General features: G+C 38.9%; 1 pseudogene; it reads left to right on the forward strand.

The window, feature by feature from the left end:
- Positions 1-7,314, forward strand: part of LOC112839439 (proteolipid protein 2 pseudogene) — a 17,505-nt pseudogene extending 10,191 nt beyond the window's left edge.
- Positions 7,315-7,769: the final 455 nt, after the last annotated feature.

A 7,769-nucleotide genomic window follows, 5' to 3' on the forward strand; every position in this document is an offset into this window, starting at 1 on the left:
TATATATATATATATATATATATATATATATATATATATAAGTTGTTATCTCTTTAAAATTTTGAGATACAGTTTCTTCTAACAGACCAAAATATACCCTAAATCTCTCCTGTATGGCTTTGTTCTAGTCTCCTGCCTGATCACATTCTCTCCCTTTTTTTTCTTTTTTTTAATCCTCTTCTTTCTTTTTCCAACCAACTTCTTATGAATTCCTTTTATAAAATTTTTAATAACTTTCATCTTTACAATCATATTCCATCCCTTCATCGTATTAACCCTTATTTTTGTAAATATGTAAGCTTTCTTTCTTTAAAATTTTGGGAGGCACTTTCTTCTAACAGACAGAAATACACCCAAAATCTAGTGTGTGGCACCAATCTATGCACCAGCCTGATCATATTTGATCATATTCTGTTTTTTTGTTTTGTTTTGTTTTTGTTTGTTTTTATCTTTTTTTTTTCTTTTTTCTTTCCCTTTTTCTTCCCCCGGTTTCAGGTCTTTTCTGATTTGTTTAGAGTATATTTTCTTCGGATATTGTTACCCTGTTAGCATTCTGTTCTCTCATTCATCTATTCTCTTCTGGACAAAATGACAAGATGGAAAAAATCACCTAAAAAAAAAAGAACAAGAGGCAGTACCAACTGCCAGGGACCTAATCAATACAGACATTAGTACAATGTCAGAACTAGAGTTCAGAAGGGTGATTTTAAAGATACTAGCTGGGCTTGAAAAAAGCATGGAAGTTATTAGAGGAACCCTTTCTGGAGAAATAAAAGAACTAAAATCTAACCAAGTTGAAATCAAAAAGGCTATTAATGAGGTGCAATCAAAAATGGAGGCTCTAACTGCTAGGATAAATGAGGCAGAAGAGAGAATGAGTGATATAGAAGACCAAATGATGTAAAATAAAGAAGCAGAGAAAAAGAGAGATAAACAACTACTGGATCACAAGGGCAGAATTTGAGAGATAAGTGATACCATGAGACGAAACAACATTAGAATAATTGGGATCCCAGAAGAAGAAGAAAGAGAGAGAGGGACAGAAGGTATATTGGAGCAAACTATAGCAGAGAAATTCCCTAATTTGGGGAAGGAAACAGGCATCAAATTCCAGGACGCACAGAGAATCCCTCTCAAAATCAGTAAAAATAGGCCAACACCCCAACATCTAATAGTAAAACTTACGAGCCTCAGAGACAAAGAGAAAATCCTGAAAGCAGCTCGGAAAAGAGATATGTAACCTATAATGGTAGACACATTAGACTGGCAACAGACCTCTCCACAGAGACCTGGCAAGCCAGAAAGGACTGGCATGATATATTCAGAGCACTAAACGAGAAAAATATGCAGCCAAGAATACTATATCCAGCTAGGCTGTCACTGAAAATAAAAGGAGAGATAAAAAGCTTCCAGGACAAACAAAAACTAAAGGACTTTGCAAACACGAAACCAGCCCTATGAGAAATATTGAAAGGGGTCCTCTAAGCAATGAGAGAGCATAAAAGCAACATAGACCAGAAAGGAACACAGACAATATACAGTAAGAGTAATCTTACAGGCAATACAATGGCATTAAATTCATATTTTTCAATAGTTATCCTGAATGTAAATGGGCTAAATGCCCCAATCAAAAGACACAGGCTATCAGACTGGGTAAAAAAACAAGACCCATCGATATGTTGTCTGTAAAAGACTCATTTTAGACACTTCCAGATTGAAAGTGAGGGGGTAGAAAACCATTTACCATGCTAATGGACACCAAAAGAAAGCTGGGGTGGCAATCCTTATATCAGATAAATTAGATTTTAACCAAAGACTATAATAAGAGATGAGGAAGGACACTATATCCTACTTAAGGAGTATATCCAACAAGAAGATCTAAAAATTGTAAATATCTATGCCCCTAACATGGGAAAAGCCAATTATATAAGCCAATTAATAACAAAAGCAAAGAAACACATCAACAACAACACAATAATAGTGGGGAACTTTAACAACCCCCCTCACTGAAATGGACAGATCATCTAAGCAAATGATCAACAAGGAAATAAAGACTTTAAATGACACACTGGACCAAATGGGCTTCACAGAAATATTCAGAACATTCCATCCCAAAGCAACAGAATACACATTCTTCTCTAGTGCCCATGGAACATTCTCCAGAATAGATCATATCCTAGGTCACAAATCAGGTCTCAACCGGTACCAAAAGATAGGGAACATTCCCTGCATATTTTCAGACCACAATGCTTTGAAACTATAACTCAATCACAAAAGGAGAGTCAGAAAGAACTCAAATACATGGAGGCTAAAGAGCATCCTACTAAAGAATGAATAGGTCAACCAGGAAATTAAAGAATTTAAAAAATTCATGGAAACAAATGAAAATGAAAACACAACTGTTCAAAGTCTTTGGGATACAGCAAAGGCGGTCCTAAGAGGAAAGTATATAGCAACACAAGCCTTTCTCAAGAAACAAGAGATACACAACTTAACCCTACACCTAATGGAACTGGAGAAAGAAGAGCAAATAAAGCCTAAACCCAGCAGGAGAAGAGAAATAATAAAGATCAGAGCAGAAATCAATGAAACGGAAACCAAAAGAACAGTAGAACAGATCAACGAAACTAGGAGCTGTTTCTTTGAAAGAATTAACAAGATTGATAAACCCCTGGCCAGACTTATCAAAAAGAAAAGAGAAATGACCCAAATCAACAAAATCATGAATGAAAGAGGAGAGATCACAACCAACACCAAAGAGATACAAACAATTATAAGAACATATTATAAGCAACTGTATGCCAGCAAATTAGATAACGTGGAAGAAATGGATGCATTCCTAGAGATGTATCAACTACCAAAACTGAACAAGGAAGAAATAGAAAACCTGAACAGACCTATAACTACTAAAGAAATTGAAACAGTCATCAAAAATCTCCCAACAAAAAAAAGCCCAGGGCCGGATGGCTTCCCAGGGGAAGTCTACCAACATTTAAAGAAGAATTAGTACCTATTCTTCTGAAACTGTTCCAAAAAGTAGAAATGGAAGGAAAATTTCCAAACTCGTTTTATGAGGACACCATTACCTTGATCCCAAAACCAAAGACCCCATCAAAAAGGAGAATTACAGACCAATATCCTGGATGAACATGGATGCAAAAATTGTCACCAAAATACTAGGCAATAGGATCCCAGAGTACATTCAAAGGATTATTCACCACGACCAAGTGGGATTTATCCTTGGGTTGCAAGGTTGGTTCAACATCCGCAAATCAATCAACGTGTTACAATACATTAACAAAAGAAAGAACAAGAATCATATGATCCTCTCAATAGATGCAGAAAAAGCATTTGACAAAGTACAGCATCCTTTCTTGATCAAAACTCTTCAGAGAATAGGGATAGAGGATACATACCTCAATATCATAAAAGCCATCTATGAAAAACCCACAGCGAATATCATTCTCAATGGAGAAAAACTGAGAGCTTTCGCCCTAAGGTCAGGAATGAGGCAGGAATGTCCACTATCACCACTGCTATTCAACACAGGGTTAGAAGTCCTAGCCATAGCAATCAGACAACAAAAAGAAATAAAAGGCATCCAAATTGGCAAAGAAGAAGTGAAACTCTCACTCTTTGCAGATGATATGATACTTTATGTGGAAAACCTAAAAGACTCCACCCCAAATCTGCTAGAATTCATACAGGAATTCAGTAAATTGGCAGGATATAAAATCAATGCACAGAAATCAGTGGCATTCCTATACACCAACAATAAGACAGAAGAGAGAGAAATTAAGGAGTCGATTCCATTTACAATTGCACCCCAAACCATAAGATACCTAGGAATAAATCTAACCAAAGAGGCAAAGGATCTGTACTCAGAAAACTATAAAATATTCATGAAAGAAATTGAGGAAGACACAAAGAAATGGAAAAATGTTCCATGCTCATGGATTGCAAGAACAAATATTGTGAAGATGTCAATGCTACCTAGGGCAGTCTACACATTCAATGCAATCCCCATCAAAATACCATCTGCTTTTTTCTAAGAAATGGAACAAATAATCCTAAAATTTGTATGGAACCAGAGGAGACCCCAAATAGCCAGAGGAATGTTGAAAAAGAAAAGCAAAGCTGGCCACATCACAATGCCAGACTTCAAGCTCTATTACAAAACTGTCATCATCAAGACAGTATGGTACTGGCACAAAAACAGACACATAGATCAATGGGACTGAATAGAGACCCCAGAAATGGACCCTCAACTCTTTGGTCAACTAATCTTCAACAAAGCAGGAAAGAATGTCCAATGGAAAAAAGTCTCTTCAACAAATGGTGTTGGGAAAATTGGATAGCTACATGCAGAAGAATGAAACTGGACCATTTCTTTACACCACACACAAAAATAGACTCCAAATGGTTGAAAGACCTAAATGTGAGACAGGAGTCCATCAAAATCCTAAAGGAGAACACAGGCAGCAACCTCTTCGACCTCAGCCGCAGCAATTTCTTCCTAGAAACATCACCAAAGGCAAGGGAAGCAAGGGCAAAAATGAACTTTTGGGACTTCATCAAGATAAAAAGCTTTTGCACAGCAAAAGAAACAGTCCACAAAACCAAAAGACAACCGACAGAATGGGAGAAGATATTTGCAAATGACATATCAGATAAAGGGCTAGTATCCAAAATCTATAAAGAACTTCTTTAACTCAACACCCAAAGAACAAATGATCCAATCAAGAAATGGGCAGAAGACATGAGCAGACATTTTTCCAAAGAGGACATCCAAATGGCCAACAGACGCATGAAAAAGTGTTCAACATCGCTCAGCATTAGGGAAATCCAAATCAAAACCTCAATGAGATATCAATATCACCTCACACCACTCAGAATGGCTAAAATTAACAAGTCAGGAAACGACAGATGTTGGCGGGGATGCGGAGAAAGGGGAGCCCTCTTACACTGTTGGTGGGAAAGCAAACTGGTGCAGCCACTCTGGAAAACAGTATGGAGGTTCCTCAAACAGTTGAAAATAGAGCTACCATACGATCCAGCAATTGCACTACTATTTACCTCAACAATACAAATGTAGGGATCCAAAGGGGTACATGCACCCCAATGTTTATAGCAGCAATGTCCACAATAGCTAAACTGTGGAAAGAGCTAAGATGTCCATCGACAGATGAATGGATAAAGAAGAGGTGGTATACACACACACACACACACACACACACACACAAACACACACACACTATGGAATATTATGCAGCCATCAAAAGGAATGAGATCTTGCCATCTGCAACGAAGTGGATGGAACTGGAGGGTATTATGCTGAGCGAAATAAATCAGTCAGAGAAAGACATGTATCATATGACCTCACTGATATGAGGAATTCCTAACAAACCAAAAGGGGGGGGGGGGGCTGGAGTGGTGGGGGGTGGGAGGGATGGGGTGGCTGGGTGATAGACATTGGGGAGGGTATGTGCTATGGTGAGCGCTGTGAATTGTGCAAGACTGTTGAATCACAGATCTGTACCTCCGAAACAAATAATACAATATATGTTAAATAAAAAAAAAGAAGATAGGAGGGGAAGAAGGAAGGGGGGGAAATCGGAGGGGGAGACAAACCATGAGAGACGATGGACTCTGAAAAACAAACTGAGGGTTCTAGAGGGGAGGGGGTTGGGAGGATGGGTTAGCCTGGTGATGGGTATTAAAGAGGCCATGTTCTGCATGGAGCACTGGGTGTTATACACAAACAATGAATCATGGAACACTACATCAAAAACTAATGATGTAATGTGTGGTGATTAACATAACAATAACATTTAAATACATAAATAAATAAATAAATAAATATACAACTCACCCCTCATGAAACAACTAACTGCAACAATGTGAACCACTCAATTTTTCTTGGCCACAGGAGAGTAAAAAGTGATGGGGTATGGTAGATTTGTCAGCTGGATAGCTAGTGAGAAACTATTCAGTAATGAATATTGACATTTCAAACTGTATCAACATGAAATGGGAGCTGTGGATGGAATATATCCAAATAATTATTTGACTTATGCAAGATAATTTGGAATGCAAGAAAAGACTTATTAATACATAGAAGTAGCAACCTAAACTCAAACTGGGCTCAAGATTAAAAAATACTACTACCACTGCTAATAATAATAATACATGCAGTTATTTTTCTAAATTGCTTTGCAATATTGTACCACCTGAGGGCACCAAAGACTTAAAAATATTTTCACCATGTTGTTTGCTGAAATAAAAAGTTCCTCAAAATTTTTCAATGAACATTCATTGAGCATTGTTCATTTTTTAAGAAGAGATGTAATAAGGACCCAAATACAAATCAAATATGATCAGTAGCCTTGGTGAATGAGTGGGAGTGGCCTTAGAGCTGGCTGCAGAGGAGAATGTCATGTTTCACATTAATTACTGTCATTTGGCGTGCTGGGCCCATAATTATTGTCATTTGGTATAAGCGTATTCAGTCTATCCTTGACATTGCTTCTCTAACTAGGGCCCAGATTCCTGAGAGTCTCTGAGACTCTTTCAGGGTTTGTTCAGTTCACACTATTTTCATTATAATACCAACATGTTTTTGCTTTTGTCGCTTTCATTTTCTCATGCATCTGTAGTGTTTTCCAGAGATTTCATGACGTGATAATGTTATTGCTCTGCTGACAAATGAAATGTATTTGTAGATCTTGTTTTTTAAGAAATTTCTAAGGTAGCGAGGTGATTCGAACTTAGGATCTGCAGCATCCCTGAACCCATGTGCAAGCGAGAAGATTCTCTGCATCCCTAGGGACCCCGGCTCACCCCATGGTGCCTTCTGAGTGCCTCTCGGCTCCCACAGCTACCCCCCAGCTACCCCCTCCTCCTGCACCAACTTTTCGTGCACCCGAAAGGGAATTCTCCTGTTTGCTAAGATTACATCTTGGCTGGTGATTCTGATCTGCTCCAGTACCTCCACACCAGGATCTTCCTCCCTGCCAGTGGTTGAGATGATCCTTGCTGCTATCTTTTTTGCCATCTACATGTGTGACCTGCATACCAAGATACAGCTCATCAACTGGCCTTGGAGTGATTTCTTCTGAACCCTCATAGTGGCCATCCTCATCTGATCACTTCCCCTGTTGTCCTTGCTGAGAGAGGAAGCCACTCCAAAATCGCAGGGGTACTGGGCTTCATTGCTGCGTGCCTCTTTGGCTATGATGCCCATACATCACCTTCCCCTAGAGGCAGTAAAGGTATACAGCAGCCCCCACTGATGCCGCAGATGGCCCAGTGTAGGTGAGCTCCCTTCATTTCTCTCTGTAGCCTGCAAAAAACTCCTTCCCGCCCCTACAACACTCCCAGTCAACTCCCAGCCCCTTATTGAAGTAAAAGTGCCTTTATTGTGAGACTCTGTCTTCCGATCTGCCTCCTGCTGTGGCCATCTTTATGTATGGGTGTGCCTATGTCCCCTTCCCCACCTTCCTTCTTCAGTATCCAAAAGGAGACACCTGTTCTGCCTGGACTATGCACCCAGTTAAGCCACAAAATTACGGAGGAGGGAGCCTCAGATTTCAGATTCTAGGCCCCAGGTTGTGGTTCTGTGGAGGGATAAATAAATAGATTGTTAGAACATATATGATAATGAACAAATTAGTCCTTTGGTCAAAAAAAAAATTCTAAGGTAGCTGCTTTAGACTATGTTTGTGCATTTTCAGAGATTAACTCTGTTCTCTGTACTCTTACTGGGCTCT

This window comes from Callorhinus ursinus, unplaced genomic scaffold (assembly GCF_003265705.2).
Source record: "Callorhinus ursinus isolate GAN/ISIS: 27379988/994484 unplaced genomic scaffold, GSC_fseal_2.0 scaffold23, whole genome shotgun sequence".
NCBI lineage: Eukaryota > Metazoa > Chordata > Mammalia > Carnivora > Otariidae > Callorhinus > Callorhinus ursinus.